The sequence below is a fragment of the Colias croceus genome, chromosome 7 (assembly GCF_905220415.1).
Source record: "Colias croceus chromosome 7, ilColCroc2.1".
In the NCBI taxonomy this organism is placed as follows: domain Eukaryota; kingdom Metazoa; phylum Arthropoda; class Insecta; order Lepidoptera; family Pieridae; genus Colias; species Colias croceus.
In genome coordinates this window covers 4,554,537-4,567,453 of record NC_059543.1, presented here as the reverse complement: position 1 = coordinate 4,567,453, position 12,917 = coordinate 4,554,537, and the positions used below count along the sequence as shown (strand labels likewise).

At 30.4% G+C, this 12,917-nt stretch overlaps 1 protein-coding gene across 4 annotated transcripts in view; it reads left to right on the top strand.

Annotated features, from left to right (window-relative positions):
• The first annotated feature begins 1,440 nt into the window (after window positions 1-1,440).
• LOC123693282 overlaps window positions 1,441-12,917 on the top strand; it is a 31,493-nt gene continuing 20,016 nt past the window's right edge. For all 4 annotated transcript variants that reach the window (XM_045638294.1, XM_045638293.1, XM_045638296.1 and 1 more), the window contains exon 1: window positions 1,441-1,699. The gene's annotated coding sequence lies outside the window, so the exon portion shown is untranslated. The remainder of the gene's footprint in view (window positions 1,700-12,917) is intronic.

The following is a 12,917-nucleotide window of genomic DNA, read 5'->3' as shown; positions in this document are numbered from 1 at the left end:
GTCCATTTTCTATTTTCTGCTCTATCATTAATCCTTTATTACTATCAATATAACGTATCGAGTCATAAATTATACAAATATATAAAAAAAATAATATTTGATAGGGTCCTGGACTGTCGGTCCTGGGTTGTCATCAGAGTTTAATATTTATTTAGTATATTTCGTAGGAGACTTTCTTTTTTCTATACAAAAGAAACACCTTTAAAGTTGTGACATTTCTTACAAACGCAATCATTTATTACATTCGTTTAGGATTTACAAGAGTCTCATCTAGTTGACATTCCGATGGTTCTTTTTTGATGAAAAATAACTTGTCTTTTCGAAAAAATGTAATGGGTATTGGTTTTATGTTTCGTAGTCAAATATACATACGCTGTAGACGTAGGTAAATTCCGGAGTTCCTGCTACTTATTCTTTGGATTTAGCCACCGAAAAGGTGTTAGTAGCTAGGAATCCCACATGCTCTACTTTTCTTAAACTAGAGTCTTTTTCAAAGTTTTCTTAAAATATTTTCTCTTAAAAAGGCGTAGGTAATTAGAGCTTTTTTTAGCAGAATGTCCTTTACATGCTAAAACAAGGTAGAAGATTACTTCGTAGCGTATGTTTTTTGTTTTACTTTGGATTGCATCTCGTATATAGCCTCTTAAAATAGAATGCATTTCACCGAAAAATACTCAGTTGTTTCAAAAATCATAACACCAAAAAACTCTATGAAATAAAATACTTAGAAGTACTATACAAGTATACAACCTAAAATTAAAGTACTTTTAATTATTCGAATCGCAGAGAATGAACTACCCACCCATTATTTCAATTATATGCATGCAAATGAAAATTCTACGATTCTTTTATTAAAAACAAAAACTTATATACCCACGTTTCCAATAAAACTATTTGTTTCCACTACGATACAAATATTAAAAACTCAAAAATCTGATGTAACTTGTAAAATTTTATTTTGCCGAGTACGAAATTTAAAGCGCATGTGCTGTAGATATCTAGTGATGTCCAACAGGTTACAGTGTATCGACAAACTCTGTAGACACACAATATTTTTGCTTTTGCTTAAAATACTCAATTTTCCTTTATTTTTCTATTAAGTTAGATCATTAAAGAGTTCGATATAACTAAGAGGTAAATAAAATAAAAATCATGATAATAATCATTTTAGTACATATTAGTTTGGGGAAAGTAATGTAATATTTTATGAAAAGTAAAGTATTTCATGGCGAGCTTTTATCATAAACATTTATCCAACAGAAAGTTACAATACTTTTGCAAAAATTAAATCAAATAATATATCTCTCATTACTTTTAACATACAAAAACGCATCAGACGAAAATTATAAAAGCACGAAACACGTAAACTATGAACTCAAACATTACATAAACATCGAATCGATATACAATTTTCGTAGCAACACTAAGCGCCAAGTCTCCGTAGTCTGTAGTCGACGCTATGCGGCTACGCCCGTGCCACCTCTGTTAGACGTTTAGAACAAAACATTTATACTATATGAACTGTTTTATATGTAATTTTTAATTACAATGGGCTTCTAATGAATTAAAACATTGTATTCCTGTGAAGCATAGGCGCGGGAGGATTTTGACACATGTGGCAAAGAGGTATAAGGTTCGATACAGCGTGGCATAAGCCTGGCTAGTTCGTGTTTGGTTCTTTGTGCGTCAAAATGACACGGTGAGTATTTTTTTGGGTATAATTTACTGTAACAAGCCCATTTTATGTTGCCTAGTAGCGATCTTTCGGAGAACCGGGGCAAGCATAAGCGACCTAATTTTTAACAAGGACTTTATTGTTTGTTTCCTGAATACAGCTAAGTGTGAGAGTCATCTGAGATATATTGCTCTTAATTAATTCAGTGGATAATTTTATGCGCCACTTTATAGCGTCGTATCACAATTACCATTAATTTAACAAAGAAAAAAAATATTCGCATAATTCTTTATTTATCAGAGTAACGTTGAAAATAGCTTTGTAGTTTTCTTCTATTATTATAAAACAATGAAATGTCTACGACTGTATACATTGAGACGCCGTATGATATTATAAGCTTTGTTCTAAAGCCAAGTACATTTTTAATAAAGAATAATAATAGAGATACCTAAACTATATATTATATTATTACGGTTATCACAATTGTCGTTGTTTTAATTCAATAAAAAAATCATATTATATTTTTTTACCAGCTTTGATAAAAAGCTATTATGATGGAAAGCTTTTGTATAAAATCGGTAAAATCATTGATCACACAGTAATGAATATTCTCTCTAAACATGAGATAAGTAAAGTTTCATATTGCAACAAAAAATATACAACAATAATCACATTGCTAAGGAGTTTCATTCAAGATTATTGATTACTAAAGAACCCCTTTCTGCGGGGCACTAAAGCTTCCGGGAAAGCTCGATTTTGTATACAGATAAGCACGCAATTTAGCGACAGTTTACTTCCAATTTCTTATGTCAATTCATTCTAATTACTTATTCAAGGAAGAAACGGTTGTCGATTTGATTAATGTTTTAAAACTTTTTTCATTGTTTTAAAACTTTATTTTGTGTTTGGAGATTGTTGATCTTAAATGTAATTTCCTAAAGTATAATTATTTGCAAACATAATTATTATTATAATCAATAATTAATTATACAAAATTGTTTGATAATAAATTGTAATAAAAATTAGTACCTATTGCTTGATGTAAATTTCAAAAAGGAACAAAGAGGAAAAATATGCATTATTGATTGTGGATGTGATTATCTATGTCTGTGGTATTCAATAATTCCCAAATTGTATAAAAGATTACTTTATTCTTTTTAGATATTAAATAATGAATATCTACAAGAAAACTTATTATCTAGTAACAAATAGTGTCTTCCGAATGGAAATTTTATGCATGGCAGAAGCCCTACCTTACTTTATCACCCTGTCCCTATGGTTATACTCTTTGTATTAATATTAGATTATTTTTATTCGCATTTCCTTTTACCTTTTCTTCGTTTTTAGCAATCTAGAAATCAATACCTTCTTATATACAATGTTCGTTTGTGTCAAGTTGTAAGGCGCACTTTATACTAACGGAGTTTTAATAAAACTATTTTTATAATAAGAATTTAGTGGTTTCTGAAATACAATTTTTTATTTGTATATTCGGAGTGTACACATTGTAAAAAATATACTCGAAACACAAAATGCATCTGCGATCTCATTTATGAATCAATTGAATGATTTTTTCAAAATCATTAATTAACAACACAACTTCAGTGTTTAAAAATGTTTTTTAAACAAAAAAATGAATGTACATTAGAATATATTAGATAGAAAATCGAAATGTAAGATCCACTAATGAGGAAATCTTCAATCAAAATTATTAATCATTCATACGTAAAATGTTGTTTTAAATAAACATAATTCGAGGATATACCAAAGTTCACGATTCCCCAGTATAAACAGCGCCTAATGTATTCATTTCACTGGATCGTCGCCAGTTCTTTCAAACCGAAGCTTTGAACTCAATTGCGTCGTTCATGCTCAGTTCTTGTGATAAATTAGTAGCTGTTATACTAAACGCGTTTAATTTCAAGAGGATTTTCTGCAATTTACAAATGCATCAAACACATCAAGACGTGTTAAGAATATAAAATATTAAATAATAGTGAATATTAAACCTAAAAACTGAATTTTAAAGAGTTTCAGATGAATTACAATATTTACTTGCAAAGATGACTGACTTCAAATCATACATAATATCTTCTCCATAGATACTGCTTTCCGAATCAGCGGTAAATGTTAAAAATATGTAATGACGATTTGACAGTGCTTCTAAAAGAAGTCCAATTTTATAAATAAATGTTTGAGCTTGAGTTTATATGATAATATATTACTATGGTAGAAGGCGTATACATATTTCTAATATAATTCTTTGTGGCAAAAAAGTTCTATTTTAGTCTAAAAATATAACATCAAACCAAGAGTACTGGAAAAAACCCGTCCAACTTTATTGGCTTATCCCGCAAAGAAATATCTAACAATGTACCTCGAATAAAATAAGAATGAGAATAAAATTAATTCGAGCGCAAATTTCTCTCAAGCTTCACACAATCCCTTCTTGCGCGGAGGATATCCACGAATAAATCCTCGCCTTGTGAGATTACTGTAAACTACCAATCTGTTTTGGGTAAAAATAAGTCTCAGAAAAAGACTTTTATCGCAATATTATTTGAGTTGAAATCAGTACAAAAAGTGTGAATTTATTGAACTTAAAAGTTCCTGACACAGATCAATCGTGAAAATAATCTTAGATTTCAGCTTTTTTAGAAATGATTTGGACCATACCTTTTCCATGGGGCTTGATAGTTGCCGGAAATCGAGGAAAATTGTCTTTTTTCCTTAAAATCATACGACTTCCACTTTCCAACCTCGACTCACGTGCAAATTATTTTTCCTTTCATTTTGTTTAATTCTCTGCCTTTTGTAATAGGTGTCATTATTTGTTTTTATTCATAATAATATCAGCTCCATATTCAAAATATAAAAAAAACCTACAAAAGACGCTTTGTTTACTATGTAAACAATCAAATCTAGTATTGATCTAAGAAGCTCTATTTTCTTATGATATTATGAGAAAAAGCATCTTATTCTTATTATTTTTATCTTCTTGTTTTTTGAAATCAGTTTAACATAATTACAATCGCCTTTTATGTCCGTGTTTGTGTTAATTTCTGGGGTTTTATTTAAATTGCACAAAAGGGTCGTTTGGCTGAACATACTTGCACGGATGCCAAATTGAGGACTAGTATAAGCGAAATGATGCCAATGCACTTGATGCAACGCCACATAAGATATAAGAGTGTTAGTGGCCTATATACTAAGATAAATTAGTCTAGACATGTTAAAAGGAGCAAAACATGTCGTTATGGTTCATGATTTATTTCTCTAAAGTGGTAACTTTGGTCCTGGTTCTGTAGAACTGTAAATATTTCTAGGGAAGCACGCTCCATCTTAGGCCACATCTCAGCTCACCATCAGATCGAGGCCCAGCGCTCCCCTATCGCAGCATAAAAAAAATATTTTTCTTTGTAGTAAAATGTTTATACATAATAATTATATATGAGCCCCAGCGGCCCGATCGGTCCACGACACAACAGATTTTCTATTGTGTTTGTGATTCCGGGGGCTGATGTTATTACCACCGTCAGAATGAGCCCCTGCGAGGTATACGAGGATAAACGCAGGCACAGAATACATAATAGTAGCTAAACGCTACAGAACGGACACTCTCCGCCTCCCGCCAAAATTAAACACTTACCTCACCCCGCACGATCAGACATGTTATGGTACACATTTCCCCGCAAGGACGATACCAACGACGTCTTTAGACGAAACGCAACGAAGATTGACAACATTAATCAAATTGACTTAAAGCAATTTTATTATTTTGGATTTGTGATTATCGTTTTTCGTAGAAAATGGTTAGATATTGTGCTGTTTACGGATGTATTTCATCAGAAAAACGCGAATTTTTTTTTACGCTAGTCACAAATGTGCCAACCATAAAGAGTTTACACACACATTTGCAGTCTCTACAGTGTGACTGTCAAAACTATAATTTTGTATGGAGTGTCCGGGGTGTGACGCAGGTTAAGATATAATTTCGACATATACTAATAAAATAAGAACCTTCTCTCGTTTTTCGAAACGTCGGATAAAATAAAGAAACATAAATAATGTAGTCCTTACGTCGACCCTTGTCGTCTCTTGCAAGATTGATTCACTCAAAGAATGATTTGGAAAGTGGTTTGTTGATGAATTAATGATGTGTCAACGCAGATAAAATATGGAGTTAACTGAATTGAAACATTTATAAAGAGAGATCCCAACGCAACGGCCTGAAGCGCGTAAATAGTATTATTAGAAATAAAATAGGTAAATTAAGGTTACAATAAAATAAACAGCATGCTTTATTAAGATAAACTCTTGAAATTATTCTATGGTCACCGATCCTGGGTAAGCGTTCAAAGTTTGAATTAAATCTGTTCGTTAAGAGTTGGTGAAAATCAAGTGTAAAAAAGTCGATTACTTACAAGTAAAATTTAAAACTTACACGTTAAGCTAATTGCTTGTTCTTCTAGAAGAAGTTTAATTTAATAGGTAAATATTTGAGTTTGGGTTCAAGGTTGATTTATGTTTTAAATAAGTCCAATTGCAATGGTCTAATCCCAAAGTCATGTGACTGATATGACTCCTACGCACTTGCAGTTATCGAAAGCGCGGCGGCGAATCAAGGATAAATACCGCTTGCCATTTGACCCTCAATCGTTACTTATAAATATTTTAAATGAATAAATGTTTGATAAAAATATGTATTCGTTTAAAATATTAAGCATAGTAATAGTTCCTCGTGAGATTAGCCTGCGTCACCACTAAAGTGATTTTTTATCACGAAATACACTCCGGAGCACTCCGGTTCAAGTTGCGATTATTTTATCTAGTCTTGCATCAAACGCTGTCTTGTTTACTGTCAATACATCGGATTTACTTAATAACTCATTCCATAAAAGCTCAATCCGCTCTACAAAAAAAGATTAACCCCGCGGAAAAGTGCCTTTAATTCACCCATCTGAAAATCTTCTTCGACTTTAGCACATCCACTAGGCTTAAGTACCGGCATTAAGAACTTTTGGACTATGTTTTTACACTGCTTGTGTAAGTATAGGATTAGTGTTAAATTTATGTAGATATTATGTTCAAGTTGTTTAATGTTTATATAACAAGTGTACGAATTAAATAGTACGATTAAATCAACTAAAATCTTCTAAATCATGGTTGTACATAGTTGTATTCTGTGTGCATTTTTCAGTCACGTAATATTTTCTTGTAGGGATTGTTTATGCCATTGACCGTTATCGCTTTTTTATGAAATAGTAAACAATCTATTGTATTTGCTAAATTGGTACATAACAGTAGTTATGTTTTGAACAGGTTAGTTGTAATTCATTTTTAACTTTCCAAGTTCCCATAATATATACCTAGGTCTGGAGAAGCAACTTATGTCATACTCGATTCGTTTTAAATTTTTCTTACATTTTAAACGATGGCTCATATAATATCATAGATGATAATATAAGATCGTGCTGAAATTCTCTACTCCTTTATATTTTATGTATTTCATCTAACGAATGCCAACAGAGAACATCTCCATTCATATTGTGTATTCGGGTCACGCATTGAGTTTTGCTTCGTACAAAATTCAAAAAGAGCTAAAAGGTTTTACGATCGGTTCAAAGTTTACTTGAATGTAAAAGTGCCTGTTTAATTTAAAATTATTGATTATTTGGACACGCAAGCGGCACCTAGATTTTATATTTAACGCTTTATAAATACTGTTGTAATTAACAAAGATATACCTACCTGTATTGTATTAATTTACCCAATTCAGTTTAAAGATAGCAAAATAATAAACAGTAAAATAGATTGCTTAATTCATTTCAAAGTTAAAATATGCGCTGGAATAGCTAGTTGTTTTTAAATTGTATTACAATAATATTATTTCATTATTGTGAACTTGTTGAACTTTTATGATAAATTTGCATATTATTTGTTTATGAAAAGCTCTATAAAATGCAATACACATTATTTTGTGGTTGACCATCATTACGTAGGTATGTAACTTCTGTTTTGATAAATATTTCTTTCCCACGCGAAAATATACTGTGCCTACTTCTTAATTCTATATTTTATATTCTTCAATAATAATATTTAATTACGCAATAAAATTAGTCATAATATGTTAATTTATTATAATAATCATAATATTATGTAATACTAAAACAAATAGAAGGTAATACGATATTATTCCATACGTTAAATTCCTTCACGTGCGAATATGTAGGAACTCGGCTGAAATGTGCGTTAACATTCAGAAGGAATTTGTGAGCTAAATTAATAATAAATTGTATGTTTACCACATGTATTTAATGTTATTTTAGCTTTAGGTGTAATATATAGCGTCTTTACAGTCGAATATTTCAACTCTACAAGAAAAAAACAGTTCTATTTAAATAACCATAAAGCATTTAATTACTACTCATTAAATATTAGTTTGCGTAATATTAGTATATGTGTGCGGTCATATCTCGTACAAAATTCATGTTATGAATGTTAGCGGAGCGACAAAACAGCAATTAAAGCTCGTGAGATAAACAGGGTTAAATGAAAGCATAATTCAAAATCCAATATTACAGAGTATAAACGCCACTGCAAAAACATGAAACGCTCGAATTTGGCTTTAAATGCAATGTTTTCATTTCGAAAACAGTCACCGAAAATGTGCTTTTGCAAATTATACATTTTACTGAAAAGTCGTATATTTATACTGAAATATCGAATGTACATCGGGGATTGTGTTTACATTGTTATCAATTCATTAAATTTGCGTTGTAAAAATACTTTATAAAACAGAGAAATAATCAGTTTTTATTTTAACACCATTTTCAGAGAAATACTGAGATTTTAATATGGTTTATTTTTGTTCGAAAGCGAATTTTATAGTGATATCTTTGTGAAGTAGATACATAATAATACGCAGTAGTATTATTTTAAATGAAATCTTTCTCAATTCGATTTTTAATTAATCAGCTATAAGAAGAAACGATACCTATCCAACAACTATTTTAAATTTATAATAAGTACAACTTATGGTTGTGTTGTAGTTATAGTAAAGTTGAAAATAACAATTCGTAAGTTTTTAAAATATTCCTTACAAATACAACAAATTCTGTAAGTAATTGAGTAAAAAGCAACTAGGTAAATTCACATAACGACAAGATTTATACATACAATTAATCATAATATTTCGTCTGTTTTATGGGCATTGTAGGGTTATTTTAATACTGCTTTAGGCTAGTATAAAAGCGGAATCGACATGCGAACCTTATTAGAAAATTAGGGGTCATTAACTTATTTTGAATAAGTCCATATTAAACTAAATTCATTTGAGTTTTAATTGAACTGTCGGAGCTCCTGAACAACATTTTAATTAACGTACCGACGTTAGATTTCAGAGTTGTAAAATATATTAATATTTATATTTCCGTTCAGATTTTATATTTTAAACTGATCATCGCCCATCCCTATAAAATATTGTACACTTATAATTGTAAATTCGAAATCGGAATTCGATTGTAACGTCAATGAGTTAATCTAGATCTAAGATCTAGATGGTTACGGCACGCTTTATATGTGTGATGTGAATCAATTACCAAAGGAGACACTAAACCAAGCTTCTGAATTATTTATTTTACATTGTAAATCGTCAGGGTAATCTTGTAAATGTTATCAGTTATCACTATGCCAAAGTTCATGCATATATTACTAGTTTCAGTTTGTAGACGTACTAAATGACATCGTTGATCGTTTATTGATTTTCTGCCTAATACCCATAAAATTGTAAGAGGACATGAAGTATTACTTCTAGCATAAGCATAAATTTAAAATTTAATTTTCTTCGACTATACTTTATAATGTCGTAAATTACAAAAATCTTTTTATTTTGAAAAAGGCATTACATTAGAAATCTCACAAATTAATTAAACTTTCGATCAATTTTCCGGGTAAAAAAATCCAATGCTTATTTTACTTGTAATAACTTCCAATTCCAATTCCTTACAAAAACCGATCAATAATTCATTAACTTTTCTTCTTACACGGATTGCTTGCTCCGAAGTACGTTGACTCGAGTGCTCTTAATTATTTATTCATAAAAGGTTGCGCGGGTAACTCACCGCTTTATTTGGGTACAAGGAGATTAGCGAATATTTATATTGTTACATAGATTTGTACAAACCCGAGTAAAGCTGGCAAGGAATACGATTAGAACCCTTGTGGAGATTAAAATGTTATACAGGGGTCGTAATAATGCTCAAAATTGCGGCTCGGTGTTTATAATCTATGGGTTAATGGTTTGAGTGGTTAGATTAATTTTTCTTGCTGCACTTTGAAATATGTAAAGAATCTTGCTTTTGATGGACGTTGTCATGTTTTATGTTATTATCAACGGTTCATTAACATTATTGCTATTACGCATACCAACGCCAACGTAGTCAAACTTTCTCTAATCTCTTTCTAATTCTTTGATCTTAACGTTAGTCGTTTGTACGACTTGGCTTTATATTTATTTGTATCTGTACCGTCCCAAGATCTAGTAATAATTATTGTAACAGAGGTACAAACCAGCGCCATTTAAACTTTTAAATGGTGACAGAAATTGCTTTTCGTCCTCCCCATTACTTATTATTGAAAGCTACAAATTGTATCAAATAACACTGATTGCGTTTTGTAGAAAATATCTACCACCTGAGACGGGGGAGGCTGAGGAATTTGTATTCAATTTGATTATTATCATACTGTCTACTTTTATAAAATAAAAATCATTTTCAAGTGATTTTGATATCTTTGAATCTTGCCAAAGAAGTTTCACTTCTGACATATGTGCTCGATACACACACTCTTTTTTATTTTATTTATAATATTACGTATCTACAGACAATTTTAAAAGGTTACTACATCATAATTTTTCTGTTGATACAGAAACAAGCAGTGTAATATTCTCTAAGGATATATTTACCTAATTGTGGCATAATTTAACCGCTTTAATTATGTGTACAACATTATGAAACAGTAATTTCATAGCTAATGTCTCTCCGCTCCAGATATTATTCCTATTGGTATGCACCACTTGTTTGGATATACACCTGATTTGAATTGTGTAGTATATTAAGCAACGTCTGTTAAACAGATCAATATGTGGCCTATGTAATTTACTAAATTAGGCTATTAATTGACTGAATGTTAGCAATTAGCTGGCTTGATGACCATCGCTATGCAGATTGCTTCATATCTTATCTTCAAAGTTCTAGAGACGTGATTATATGGAAATCTTGTAATAAAGCTCTCTTGGTTTGTAATTTATGTAATTATTTATCATAAAATTGGGTTAAAAAACTCTTCGAAATGGCACATTATTTATATGGGTCTAAAAATGTTTACCTAGATAGATTGGAGGTGAGCAACATGGAAGTATAAAATGGTTCTATATATAACGTTTATAGACTCATCAATTCATAGAGTACTTTTAAAACGGTTTTAGCTAAAATTACTTCTTAGCGATTACGTTTATAATATAAAATACGTTTTTCCGACGCAAGCGAGGCTTTCAAGTAGATAAATGTAACTGAAAATTATATGCAACGAAACCTTTTTAAAATAAAATGTGTAATATTTTTAAAATTGCGGAATATTATTAAAAATAAAATATTTTAACTTTGCATTTACTATCAAAAGAGCTTACTAACTACTACTTATAAAATAGATCAAGCCGGGTTACTCTAAGCGGGTTCTTTGACAGAATAATTGATGTAAAAAGCTTAACAATGAAGCCTTCCACAGATAATAGCATACTTGTTTAATGGAAATGCGGAACTAACACACATAGTACTTTGATACGGCTTCTTCCGGGTTCAACAATTCATAAATAAATTGTAGCATAATGGAAATAAAGGGACCATTATGGGAGGGACCATTACCCCTACTGTTCTGTGATTACCCCCAACTTAAAAAATCTAATCTACTAATAAAAAAATATATAAATAAATAAAAATCCTATTGTTTCTCGCACAATATCAGAGTGTACATAGTAGAGAAATTATTATATTTCTTATTAAAAAGAAACAAAAAGCTGCGTCTCAGCTATTGCTGTCAAAACTCATACGTATCACACAGCGCTGTTTTACAGCCGCCCCATTTAATTAGGTACAACTTTTAATTGAATTTATTAAAAGCCAAAAATATATGTAGCACAAGTTTTATTAATATTGATACGATAGTTTTGTGTGAAATATGATATTCAAATATGTAAGTGAAATCAGTATTCATGTTACTGTCACAGTAAAACGCTGACTAAGATTATAAACCTTTGTCAGTGTGAATATTTTAATACTTGGAACCTTTCGTACCGGTTCGTATCAGGCACGATAGTAATAAGACAAAAAGCTTAAATTTTAATGAATTCTGAATAATAAACCTTGCTTGGAACAGATAAGAGGCTTGTAACAAATTATTAAAACTATTTAAACCCTTCGGTTATGATACCTACTTATTTGCTTTACGTAAAGTACACGTTTTTATTTTTATTAGGTACTTAATCTTGTAAAATTAAAGATGCATTTAGATTATGGATATTATACATTTTATATTTTCACGACCAACGAGCTTAATTCATATTTATGTTTATAACTTCTGAACTGTCTCGTATTCATAAAATCTAGTAAAGTACATAATATTTTGTAAGTTTGTTTAAAAAGAACTAAAAACGTATGCATTAATTTAATATTAACAAGATTTTATTAAGAAGTAGCAAGATGGAAGTCTTATATGCACAGTAATGAAAATATAAATATTAAAGAGATGAGAACTACTTCAAAGCCTTTGAAAAAATTCTGTTTACCTGCTCTAAGCATTAAAGAGTTCATTACGTACGTTCGTAGTATCTCTTTTGTTTTAGAGTCACGGAAAACTGAATACGTAGGTCCTACTGTACGTTTTTTATATTTGCTTTAACCAAAGTATTCATGTATTTCAACGGTTTAAAAAATAAATTTTCATGAGCATGCCTATGCCTCGTGCATAGAAAGAGTGAATTTTTTTATATATATTATTAGAATTATGGGAGCAGAAAAATCAAAAAAAAGTGTTTTAATTATGTGTTTGGTGTCAGCCAACTTTTAACATAGTAGGTAATATTTCTAGATAAATCAGTTAATTTTTGGATTTCTAAAAAAAAACCTACGTTTAACTTACGGGCAATTAAATTATCATAATAATATTATAGGTAATAACCTTTACA